Genomic DNA, 13,810 nt, shown 5'->3' with positions numbered 1-13,810 from the left:
AGAAGAAGATGCAGCAAATAGACACAGAGAACAGACAACCGGTGTTGGGGGGAAGGGGAGAGAAATAAATAAATAAATAAATCTTAAAAAAAAAAACAAATGATTTCTGGTATTTTGCATCAGCACCCCTTTGACTGACTAATACACAACCCAATTAAAAAATGGGCAAAAGACTTGAATAGACATTTGTCCAAAGAAAGAAGAAATGCAAATGGTAAAAAAAACACATGAAAAAATGCTCAACATCACCGATTAGGGAAATGCAAATCAAAACTACAATATTATTTCACACCTATCAGAATGGCTCAGGTGACTGAGCTCCCGCCTACCACATGGGAGGTCTGTTGTTCAGTTCCCAGTGCCACCTAAAGAAGCAGTGAGCTGACACGACGGAGCAGGCATGGCAAGCTGACACAACAAGAAGATGCAACAAGAGACACAAGAAGAAAAAACATAACGAGACATACAACAAAGCAGGGAGCAGAGGTTCTTGGTGCCTCCTAAAGAAGACAATGAGCTGATATGGCAGGCAGGTGCAGCAAGCTGGTGCAACAAGATGATGCAGCAATAGATATTAGGAAGAAAAGCACAATGAGAGACACAACAAGGCCAGAGGCAGAGGTGGCTCAGGTAAATGGGTGCCTCAACCTCACATTGAAGCTTCCGGGTTCGGCTTCTGATGCCTCCTAAAGAAACAAGGAAGATGAACAGACGGAGCAAGTGCAAACAATGAGAGGGAGGGGAGAAATAAGTGATAAAATAAATCTTTTTTTAAAAAAAAGAATGGCCACTACTAAAAAGAGAGAGAATTACAAGTGTTGGAGAGGATGTGGAGAGATAGGAATATGTATTCAATATTGGTGGGAATGCACCTAAAGAAGGTGAATATAGATTTGCCATGTGACCTTGCAATACCACCACTGCGTAAATACCCAGAAGAGCTGAGAGCAGTGACACGGACAGACATCCGCATACCAATGTTAATAGCAGCATTGTTCATGATTGCCAAAAGATGGAAACCACCCAGGTGTCCATCAACCAATAAATGGATAAACAAACTGTGGTTTATTCACATGATGGAAACTTATGCAGCTGTAAGATGAAACAAAGTCATAAAGCATGTGACAACATGGATGAACCTAGAGGACACTATGTTGACTGAAGCAAGCCATACACAAAAGGATACTGTATGATTGTTACTATGAACTAAATATATTGTATAACAAATTGTATGATACCAGTTATATAAAATGTAGATATAAATCAATGTATAAAGATGAAATTTGATTAGTGGTTATGTTTTGCTAGGGAAGGCATGCTAAGGGGTGTGACGTTTTTCTTTTTGGAGTAATAAATAACTAAAATTTTTTATGATGATGAATGTACAACATTATGATTATACTAAAAGCCATTGATTATATACTTCAGATAGATTGTATAGTATGTGACTATATCTCAGTAAAAGTGCTTAATAAATAAATAATTGTGCAAAATAGTCAGAAATATCAGCTACAGCAGGGGACATATAGATTGAGAGGTAAAGAATTTTCTTGATTGTTTATTATTATTATTATTAAAATAATGAAAATGCTTTTATAATGATTGACGTGATGAATGCACAACTAGTGGATAAACCAAACACTACTGATTTTACACTTTGGATGAACTGTATGCTATATGAATATGTACCAATAAAATCAATTTGTTAAAAAAAAGTTGAAGCAGACAGAACAACTGAATGCAATGTGATGCTAAACACAATTTTTTTTTTGCTATAAAGGACATTATTGGAACAAATCAGTAAAAACTTGAATGAGGTCTAAAAATTAGGTGAGAGTATTATATTAATGTTCTTATTTTCATTATTGTATCATGGAAAAGAATGTCTGTGTTATAGGAAATACAAACTAAAATATTTGATCAAGTATCCGGTCAGCAATTTACTCTCAAATGCTTCAGGAAAAAAAAATTATTTGTGCCATACTTAGACCTTTCCTTTAGTTTAAAATTGTTCTGAAAAAAAATTCATATACAATTTCCAATAACAAGTTTCTTACTTTCTCAGTTAACTTACCCTAACAATAATCTTTCTTCTTCTTAGGATATTACTTGTATGTCATCAAATAGGAATAATATCTACCATTTATTATTATTTGGGTCTAACTTATTTACACTTGCATGGTAATATGTATAAAGAACCCTCTAAGTTATCGCATCACTTCAGGTTCTTTGATTGCAAGCAACAGAAACTAGCTTTTGCTAACTCAAGCAGGAAAAGGAAGTTACTAGAAGGCTTTGAGATATATGACAGACTTTGTGGAAACAGCTCCTCCCCTTAATAAATGTGTGATAATCTTGGGCAAGTCTCTGTGCCTCAGTTTCCTCATCATAAAATGGAGAAAATTATAGCAGCTACCTCATAGGGAGCATTAAATTAATTAATCCATGTAAAACACTTAAAACACTGCCTGGCACATAGCCAGTGCACAATAAATGTTATTGTCATTAATTGATTTGCCCAAAGAGGCCAAGGAGTGGCCAAGGCAGGACTTGAACCCAAATTCACCTGACACCAAGATATGAGCTCCTCACCAAGACAATTCTTTATCATAATATTAACTGAGACATGATTCTCTCTTTTTCTCCTTAGTGATAAAAACCAACAGATATTTATTTCTCCCACCCCACTAGTTCCTTCCATTCGTGTTCTCTTAGGGCTTATAAACAAAACTTGTCAAGCAGGTTGGTACCTTTCAGAAGTTCAGTTTATGCCCACATCCTTCAAAAGTTTTTGCTTCACTGGTGAACTTTGTATGCCTTGGGTAATGTTTTTCTTCTTTTAATCATATAGAACATTTAACCTAAGCAATATTGTCCTTGGTCTTTATTCAAGGTGTGCAATATCTGCAGCTGTGTTGTAACATGCTTGCTTCATGTAATGTCTATTTTACGTCTCAGAGTTATCCTTCTTTCTGATATTTGATGGAAAATATCACGTCGCTATAAGAAAGAGTAATGCAATTCCCTGGAAAGTGTTATGTATTGATTTTTCACTTAAAAAATTGACTGGTTTATATTTTTTGGTAAACACTATTATTGAATGTCAATTATATTGGAATAAAATATATAATATAAAAATTATAAAAATATTAAAGAAATTTTTAAAAAGATTTATTTATTTAATTCTCTCCCCTTCACCCCCCACCCCAGTTGTCTGTTCTCTGTGTCTATTTGCTGCGTCTTCTTTGTCCACTTCTGTTGTTGGCAGCGGCAAGGGAATCTGTGTTTCTTTTTGTTGCGTCATCTTGTTGTGTCAGCTCTCCTTGTGTGTGGTACCATTCCTGGGCAGGCTGCACTTTCTTTCACGCTGGGTGGCTCTCCTTACGGGGCACACTCCTTGCACGTGGGGTTCCCCTATACAGGGGACACCCCTGTGTGGCTAGGCACTCCTTGAGCACATCAGCACTGAGCATGGGCCAGCTCCACATGGGTCAAGGAGGCCCGGGGTTTGAACTGCGGACCTCCCATGTGGTAGACGGACGCCCTAACCTCTGGGCCAAGTCTGCCGCCTTAAAGAAATTTTTGAAAAGACACAACACCTATTAAAGAAATTTTGGAGAAGACACGACACCTATATCCTACCATTTCAACAAAACCATCACTTTCATTTTCCAATATTCCTTCTAATTTTGCTCAAAATATGACTAAGAATAATAATATTAATGATTTCCAGTAACTTCAGTACTTCAGATTTTGGAAAACCACTTTCTTCTTTTCTAACACAAGTATTTAATACTATACATTTCCTTCTAAGTATTGCTTTAGCTATATCCTGCAAATTTTGGTATGTTGTAATTTAATTTTCATTCATTCAAAATAATGTAAGAAACAAATTTACCAACTAGAGTACATTTATGTACAGTTTCTAAAAAAATTTTTTGTACTTTTTTTTCCTTTAGGCTTACAGTATCCAGTCAAACTACAATTTTCTAAAGTTAATTAGGTCAGCTCCTGTTTTTCCTCACCATCTTCATTCTATCCTGGGATCCTTGGACATCCTTGCTGATTTTTAAAATTTTGCATAAAATTCACTCTGTAAAGATTTTGAAAAATGCATATGCTATTACTTAGTAGCATGTAGAACAGTTGCATCATCTTAAAAATTCCTCTGTGTGGCCCCCTTTGTAGTGACCCCTGTTTCCTCCAACCTCTGAGAATCAATGATCTATTTTCTGCCCCTGTAGATTTGCTTTTTAAAAGAATGTTTATAAATGGAATCACACAATATGTAGCCTTTGTGCCTAACTCCTTCACTAAGAGCAGTACATGTTGTCCCATGAATCATTAGCTTGTTCCTTCTTATTGTAGAGCAATATTCCATTGTATGGATGTATTACAGTTTGTTTATCCTTTAGCCTATTGAAGCATATTTCTTGGTTGTTTACAATTTTTAGCAGTTAAACATTGGTGTAAGGTTTTTCTGGGAGCATAAGTTTTCAATTACCTCGGATGCATACCTAGGAGTGGAAGTGCTGGGATAGGATATGTTTAAATTTATAAGAAACTGCCAGACTGTCTTTCCAAGTTTCTGTACTGTTTTGCATTCCTATCAACATAAAAGTTGCTATTGTTCTGCATCCTCCCATGTGGTGGTATCAGTTTTTTATTTTTAGCTAGTCTAATAGATACGTAATAGTATCTTGTGTGTATGTGTTTCATTTGCATTTCCCTAATGACATCTTTTCATGTACTTATTTGATGCCCTTCTATCTATATAACTTTGGTGAAGTGTTTGCTCAGAATTGTTGCCCATTTTTTCTCTTGGGTCATTTGTTTTCTCATTGAATTTTTTAGTAGTAAAATTTGTGAATTTACAAAACAAAAGTGTATCATTATACAAAGCTCCCATACAACTCCCTACCACCAACACCTTGCATTGTTGTGAAACAGTTGTTACAAACTGTAAAAGAGCACTGTCAGAATATTACTATTGGGAAGTGGATGTGGCTCAAGCAATTGGGCTCCCATGTACCATATCGGAGGTCCAGGGTTCAATTCCCAGGGCCTCCTGGTGAAGGCAAGCTAGCCCATGCAGTGACCTGGCCCACGTGGAATGCTGGCTCGGTCAGAGACCTGGACTGAGTGGAGTGCTGGACCATGCAGGAGTGCAGGAACACGTGGCAAGCTGGCCCGAGCAGAGACCTGGCACAGCAAGATGGCACAATAAAAAGAGACACAGAGGAAAAACAATGAGAGGTGCAGCAGACTGGAGAGTTGAGGTGGCACAAAAGATTGAACCCCTCTCTCCCACTCCAGAAGGTCCCAGGATCAGTTCCTGGTGCTGCCTAAAGAGAAGACAAGCAGACACAGAAGAATGCACAGCAAATGGACACAGAGAGCAGGTAATGAGGTGGGGAGAAGGAAATAAATAAATAAATAAACAAGCAAACAAAGAAACAAATAAATAAATCTTTAAAAAAAATTACTACTAATTATAGCCCATATCTTATATTTGGTGTATTTCCCCCCAATCCAAACAATTAGTAACACCCTATATTATTATTATATTGTTATTACTCACAAGAAAACATGATTAATTCCATCAATGATGCCAGGAGGGGCTGGTGTGTTGTATATGTATGTCCACAATTAAATTTTGTCCTGTTAACAACCATAACCCATCATCTATTACTGTGTTATACTGTATCATGCTTTGTATAATCCTTTCCAAATGTACACACAGTAGGCTCTCATTTTCATCACAGAGTTGTGCTGTCATCACCTCAGTCAATTTTAGTAGGTTTTCATTACTCCAAAATTTAAAATCCTATACCCCCTTTATACCTTCTATTGTTGTCCTTTAGAATTGAAATATCTTCTTGCCATTGCTGCAAAATATTACAATATTATTGCTAACTATCATCCATACATTACATTAGTTGTAATTTTCCCATGTATCACCACATTCTTAGCACTTTGTAAAAGAGCAGCATTCTTATATGTATAGTATTAACCATAATCTTCAACCACCACTGAAATCACTATGTTAGATATTACCTAGATTATTCTCTAGTCTCCTTTCAAATGACATTTATATCAAAATTTTAAAAGAACTTTTTATTTTGAAATAATTTCAAACTTATGGGACAGTTGCAAAAATAATACAATCGGGGAAGGGGATGTGGCTCAAGCAATTGGGCTCTCGTCTATCATACAGGAGGTCCAGGGTTTGATTCCCAGGGCCTTCTGGTGAAGGCAAGCTGGCCTGAGCAGAGCTGGCCCACACAGAGTGCTGGCCCACACGGAGTGCTGGCCCGCGTGGTATGCTGGTTCATGCAGGAGTGCTGGCCTGCATGGAGAGCTGGTGCAGCAAGATGACACAACAAAAAGAGACACAGAGGAGAGACAATAAGAGAAGCAGCAGATCAGGGAGCTGAGGTAGCACAAGAGAGTAAGTGCCTCTCTCCCACTCTAGAAAGTCCCAGGATTGATTCCCAGTGCCACCTAAAGAGAAGACAAGCAGACACAGAAGAACACATGCAAAGGGACACACATGGAAAGCAGACAGCGAGTAGGAAACAATGAGGTGGGAAGATAAATAAATAAATATTTACAATAATGTACAATAAGACAAATGGGTAGTGGACAAGGCTCAAGCAGTTGGGCACCTACCTACCACATGGGAGGTCCCAGGTTTGGTTCCCAGTGTCTCCTAAAGCAAGACAACAAGCTGATGTGACAGGCTAGTGCAGAGAGCTGACTCAACAAGTGACACAACAAGATGATGCAACAAGGATACACAAAAAAGGAAACACAACGAGAGCTATAACAAGCAGGGAGCAGATGTGGCTCAAGTGATTGGGTGCCTCCCTCCCACATGGGAGGTCCTGGGTTCGGTTCCCAGTGTCTCCTAAAAAGAAGACAAGCAGACACAGAGAGCACGCAACAAACAGAGAGAAGACAGCAAGTGCAAAAGGAGGAGGGCCAAGGGCTGGAGAAATAAATAAAATAAATCTAAAACAAAAAAAGTAATACAAATGCCAAGAACTACAACATACCCCCACCCCCTCAGATACTCAGATCTACCAATTTAAATATTTTGTCACCTTTGCTGTATCATTCTATTATGTATTTATCATCTATTTTCTGAACATTTGAGAGCAAGTCACACACATAATCCTTGAACACATAATCTTCCATATATATTTCCTATGAACAAGTATATTCATTTATGTAATCCTCTTAAGTGTGGTTATCAAGTTCAAGAAATTTAACATTTATATAAGGCTTACATTCTTTTTTTTTAGTCACCATTGAGTTTACTGCATAGATAGTTGACCACATCTCTATCAATCAGGGAGCTTGCCATCAGCAATGACTGATGCTCCATCTAATCAGCTGAATGCCCCAAAAGGGAAAGTGACTTCATCATTCAGAGAGAATTTCCCAGCTCATCCCTGGACAGCCAATGTCTCCCGGAAAGTCATCAAGGACCTTCATTGGACTTTCATCAGAGCCCCCGGTTTGCAACTTACCTAAAGAACCCAGACCCGTGCATCACCCCAGTCAAGTGAGAGACTCTTATAAAAAAGCCTACATTCCATATTCCAATTTTTTCTTATATCCCAATAATGTCCTATTTTTTAAAAGATTTTATTTATTTTTTTAATATATTTCTCTCCCCTTCCCCCCCCCCCCCGCCCCAGTTGTCTGCTCTCTGTGTCCATTCACTGTGTGCTCTTCTGTGACTGCTTCTGTCCTTATCAGCGGCACCAGGAATCTGTGTTTCTTTTTGTTGCATCATCTTGTTGTGTCACTTCTCCCTATGTGCGGCGCCATTCTTGGGCAGGTTGAACTTTCTTTCGCGCTGGGCGGCTCTCCTTACGGGGTGCGCTCCTTGCACATGGGGCTCTCCTACATGGGGGCCATCCCTGCATGGCACAGCACTCCTTGAGCACATCAGCCAGCTCCACACAGGTCAAGGGGGCCCGGGGTTTGAACCACGGACCTCCCATATGGTAGACAGACGCCCTATCCTTTGGGCCAAGTCTGCTTCCCCCAATGTCCTTTTGAGCCTTTTCTCCTCCATTATTAGATCTCATCCAGTATCATATATGGCATTTAATTATCATTATTGCTTTAGTATTTTTTAGTTTTAATTTCAACTTAATTTTTATTTTTTAAAAGATTTTATTTCTCTCCCCTTCCCCCCGTTGTCTGCTCTCTCTGTCCATTCACTGTGTTCTTCTGCGTCTGCTTGCATTATTAGGTGGCACAGGGAAACTGTGTCTCTTTTGTTGCATCATCTTGCTGCATCAACTCTCCGTGTGTGTAGTGCCACTCCTGGGTGGGCTGTGCTTTTTTCACGTGGGGCGGCTCTCCTTGCGGGGCACACTCCTTGCACACCCCCCTATATGGGGGCACCCCTGCATGGCACAGCTCTCCTTGCGCATGGCAGCACTGTGCGTGGGCCAGCTTACCACACGGGTCAGGAGGCCCTGGGTATCGAACCCTTGACCCTCCACATGGTAGGCAGACGCTGTATCGGTTGAGCCATGTCCGCTTCCCTAATTTTTATTAGTATCATAGAAAACTAAACCCAGACAATCGGTTTGTTCTTCATCCAATCTGACTCTACAGAAGAGAAGCAATTCTTATAAGAGAACTGTTACTCCTTAGGTGAGAAATGTCAATATACCAGTTCCCTCAAAAACTGGATTGGATTAGATAAATGGATTTTTAAAAAGAGCAAATATTAGAAATAACAGGGCTCTCTCCTTCAAACATTAGAGGCTCCTCTTTCAACAGTCTTTACTGTGTTTCATTCACGATCATAACAAATTCATCAAGGTCAATAATACTGCACAACCCCCAAAGGAAAAAACTGAGGAAACTCATGGGTAAATTTCACAGCTTCATTGTAGAGTTCAAGATCAAAAGGATGGTTATCTTCTTTAAACTGGATTTAAGATGCACACATGATGGTTGCCTTGTTCATCACTCTTCCGGCTACTTCCACGATTCCAGAGATTTCTTCATCAAGTGTCTCCATCAACTCAATGGTTCCATTTTTTCCTTCTCCATCTGAAAGAATAAACATTTTCCCAGTGGGATGAATCTTTTCCGGTCTCCCTATGAAGCATACGGGCCAGTCGATGAACTGAGCTAGCCTGCTGGCATTGATGTGCCACTTCAGCAACTCCATCACGTCCACCATGATTACGGCACAAGACTCACTTTTTTTTTTTTTTTAATTTAATTGTGGACATGTATATACAATATACCAACCCCTCCAAACATCATTTGGTGGGATTAATCACATTGACAATGTTGCAGTACCCTCACCACCCTCCCTTATGGTAACTTTTAACTTTCCCTCCACCCCAAACAGAAACTCTACACTCATTTTGCATAAAATCTCCATTGCCCCTTCCCTCTATTCCTGATAACTCTACTTTACTTTCATCTCTGAGTTTGCATATTCTCTGATATTTTCCTTGTGATTACCAGGGGGCTTAAATTTAATGTCCTAAATCCATAACACTCTTGTTTGTTTTGATACCAACTTAACTTTAACTATAATATAGCATACACAAACTATGTTCCTATGTACCTCTATCCCCCACCTCGATGTGGTTCTTGATACAATGACATATTTATACATTATGTGTCCAAAACCATTTTAGATCCTGTAACAAGTAAAAAGTGGACTTACAAATAAAAAATATAATAGTACTGGTATTTTTATTTACCCATGTCATTATCTTACCAGAGAGCTTCGTTTCTTCATGTGACTTCAGATAATTGTCTAATGTCCTTTCCTTTCAATACACAGAACTTCCTTTAGCATTTCTTTTAAAGGGCTGGTTTAGTGGTAACAAAATCCCTTAGCTTTTGTTTATTTGGGAATGTTGTAATCCCCCCTCATTCTTTTTTAATACATATATTTTATTAGGGAAGTTGAAGGTTTACAGAAAATCATGCAGAAAATACAGAGTTCCCACATATCCCCCTCATTATTAAACATCTTGCGTTAGTGTGGTACATTTGTTACAATTGATGAAGATTACTATAATTGTACTATTATCTATAGTCCATAGTTCACATTAGGGGTCACCATATTGTTTGGTCCTAAGGTTTTCTTTTAAAAAATGTATTCTTGGGAAGTGGATGTGGCTCCGGTGCCAGACTCCTGCCTACCACATGGGAGATCTGGCTTCAGTTCCTGGTGCCTCCTGGAGAAGATGTGCAAGACAGCGAGCTGACACAACAGGCTGGCATGGCGAGCTGATGCAGCAAGATGACATAATGAGATGACGCAACAAAGAGACACAGCGAGGATACACAATGAGAGACGCAGCAAAACAGCAAATGGAGATGGCTCAGGCGATTAGGTGCATCTCCTTCCCACACGGGAGGTCCTGGGTTCGGTTCCCAGTGCCTCCCAAAAAGAGATCAGCACATAAAACACAGACACAGTGAATGCAAACAATGAGGGGGTGGGGAGAAATAAAAAATCTTTTTAAAAATTTTATTCTACTAATAAATATACAACCTAAAAATTTCTCCCAAATATGGAACACTTCACAAATTCATGTGTCATCCTTGGGCTGGAGCCATGCTAATCTTTCCTGTATCATTGCAATTTTAATATATTTGATGCTGAAGCAAGCACCCTCCCTTGTTTTTGAATAATCGTTTTGCCAGATACAGAATTTTGGTTGGCAATTTTTTGCTTTTGACACTTTAAATATGTCTTTCTACTACCTTCTTGACTCCATGGTTCCCAATGAGAAATTGGCACTTAACCTTATTGGAGCTCCCTTGTGTATGACACATTGATTCTCTCTTCTGGCTTCAGAATTTTCCCTTTAACTTTGGCATTGTACAGTTTGCTTATAACATGATGCAGTGTGGGACTCTTAGGCTTTGTCTTGTTTAGAATTTGTTCAGCATTTTAGATGTGTATATCCCTGTCTTTTATTAAATTTGGGAAGTTTTCAGCCATTATTTCTTTGAATATTCTCTGCCCCTTTCTCTCTTTCTTCTCCTTCTGCAATTCCCACAATGGATATATTGGTATGCTTGATGGTGTCCCACAGGTTCCTCAGGCTCTGTTCACTTTCTTTTTTTAAATATTTATTTGTTTAATTTATTTTTATTTATCCCCCCCCCTGCCCCCTGAGATGTCTCCCTTGTCTGTCTGCTTGTCTTCTTTAGAAGGCACTGGTAACCAAACCTGGGACCTCCTGTGTGGGAGGCGAGTGCCCAACTGCATGAGCCACTTCTGCTCCCTGCTGGTTGTGTCATCTGCTTGTTGCTTCTTCTGCTCGTTGTGGCAGTTGTGGCATCTGCTGGTTGTGACATCTGCTCTTTGCAGCATTTGTTCATTGTAGCATCTGCTCATTGTGGCGTCTGCTCATCTTTTTTAGAAGGCATTGTGTTAGATCAGGGACACCATGACAACCAAGGCAGCCTGAGTCCCTGCCACCATGGAAGTTGACTGCCTAGTCTTAAATAAACAGACATACTCAGCAAACAATTAATTGAATAATTATGAGTTCAAAGTTCTGCTACAATGCTATGAGTGGAGCAGAGATAATTCATTAGGTGTTAACACTTAACATTCACATGGAAGGCTTCAATTATCTCCCATGTGCTACTGACTCATACATTTGTGTCTCCAACCAGACTCTTCCCCTGAGCTCCAGACCTGCTATTGCCATTTCATTGTCTCCAAGGCATCTCAAACTCAGAGTGTCCACCAAAAAAACTCACTCATCTCCTAGAAATAAAAGTTACTTTTTTTGAGGTTGAGTAGTTTAATACTAACAGCAAAGAACACAAAACAAATAGTTAATTTTGCAGCAGCTTATTATTTTTTCTTAAGTTTTATTTTTTATTTATTTCTCTCCCCTTCCTTCCCCCCAGTTGTCTGCTCTCTCTGTCCATTCACTGTATGTTCTTCTGTGTCTGCTTGTATTCTTGTCAGTGGCACCAGGAATCTGTTTCTCTTTTTGTTGCATCATCTTGCTGCGTAGCTCTCTGTGTGCGGCGCCAGGTGCACTCCTTGTGCGTGGGGTTCCCTTACGCAGGGGACACCCCTGCATGGCACCGCACTCCTTGCGTGCATCAATGCTGCACATGGGCCAGCTCACCACACGGGTCAGGAGGCCCTGGGTTTGAACCCTGGACCGCCTATGTGGTAAGCGAATGCTCTATCGGTTGAGCCAAATCGTCTTCTCCTGCAGCAGCTTATTAACAATTGATAAACATAAAGGTCGATAATGTACAAGAGCCAAAATATACACAATTATGGACCCCTTCACTAGAAGATGATTTATTGTACTGATATTATCAATGACAATCACCCCCAAGAAAAGCAAGCAGCCATATCCACCCTCTTTTAGGGGGTAGACTGATTAAATTTGTCATAAAAATCAGCTACATTGTCACTGCAGACTCAGATCCAGCCATCCTCCTGGACATGGTGGAGGTTGACCATACCTTGTGAGAGGGCATTACTGTAGGTGGCATGGCATATGGCTCAATATGCCAGATAATAGGTTTGTTCTACTTCCAGGTCATAGATGTAGCCCCAATCCATGACGCCATAGACATACACATAGCTAAAACCTACAGAGAAGGTGGCCATCAAAATCCAGTTCCTCTCACTGTCCACATAGTAGAGATCCAGGCCTCTCTTATCCGAGGCACAGACCATGGTACCCATGGACAGCCCTTGCCTTTTTATACACCATATTAACAAGCAGTTTGGATGCAGCTGCTACAGAGATGCGTTGTTTTGAAGCTCATAGATTCGACATTGCTGGGCCAGGAGTTGCTCCCAGAAGCTGCAATCTGTGCACCTCCAGCCATGGTGCCGAGGTAGAGGTTGATCTCTATTACCTTCTTCACCGTCTGGGAGGCAATGTAGACACTTGCTGTGGCCCGGGAGTCTACTGCAACAATAACTCCTTGACAAAACTTGAAGGTGAGGCTGGTGGTCCCACGAAACATTTTGATTCCCGGCTCCTTTGTAACATCCCAGTTTGGTGTGGCCAGATTCAGCCTATCACTGAGACTCCCTGGACCCAGGTCCAGCAGATCCACATGACCCCAAATCCGAAAAACCTATCCCGGTTCACACATAGCGGCCTCTCTAAAATGCTGGGCTTAAATAATTTTAATAAATAAATAAATAAATAAAAATAAAATAAATAAATAAATAAAATAAAATAAAATAAAATGCTGGGCAGCACCATGTCTACTTCTAACATTCTTGATCCTTCTGTTATCCTTACTTCCCCCAACCTGATTCGCTCCTACATCCTATACATTCTCTTGAACAAGTCCTTTTTTTTTTTTTTAAGATTTATTTATTTATTTATTTGTTCCCCCCCCCCCGCCCTGGTTGTCTGTTCTCTGTGTCTATTTGCTGCATCTTGTTTCTTTGTCCGCTTCTGTTGTCGTCAGTGGCACGGGAAGTGTGGGCGGCGCCATTCCTGGGCAGGCTGCACTTTCTTTCGTGCTGGGTGGCTCTCCTAACGGGGTGCACTCCTTGCACAGGGGGCTCCCCTACGTCGTAGGGCACTCCTTGTGCGCATCAGCACTGCGCATGGGCCAGCTCCACACGGGTCAAGGAGGCCCGGGATTTGAACCGCGGACCTCCCATGTGGTAGACAGACGCCCTTAACCACTGCACCAAGTCCATTTCCCTGAACAAGTCTTAAACACGTCCATGTATACCATCACCCAAAACCAGGCTGATGTTGTTTCTCACTTGGATGACTGCAGCATTCACTTAACT

The 13,810-nt window shown here is 40.2% G+C and overlaps 1 non-coding gene and 1 pseudogene across 1 annotated transcript; both read right to left on the bottom strand.

The window, feature by feature from the left end:
• Window positions 1-10,568: 10,568 nt before the first annotated feature.
• LOC111759629 (U6 spliceosomal RNA) lies at window positions 10,569-10,671 on the bottom strand. The gene has a single exon (XR_002793551.2). It is a non-coding gene; the product is annotated as a U6 spliceosomal RNA (small nuclear RNA).
• A 1,735-nt stretch (window positions 10,672-12,406) lies between these two features.
• Window positions 12,407-13,265, bottom strand: LOC101427570 (proteasome subunit beta type-5 pseudogene; annotated as a pseudogene).
• Window positions 13,266-13,810: the final 545 nt, after the last annotated feature.

This window comes from Dasypus novemcinctus, chromosome 24 (assembly GCF_030445035.2).
Source record: "Dasypus novemcinctus isolate mDasNov1 chromosome 24, mDasNov1.1.hap2, whole genome shotgun sequence".
NCBI classification, from domain to species: Eukaryota; Metazoa; Chordata; class Mammalia; order Cingulata; family Dasypodidae; genus Dasypus; species Dasypus novemcinctus.
This window is presented reverse-complemented; position numbering and strand designations above follow the sequence as displayed.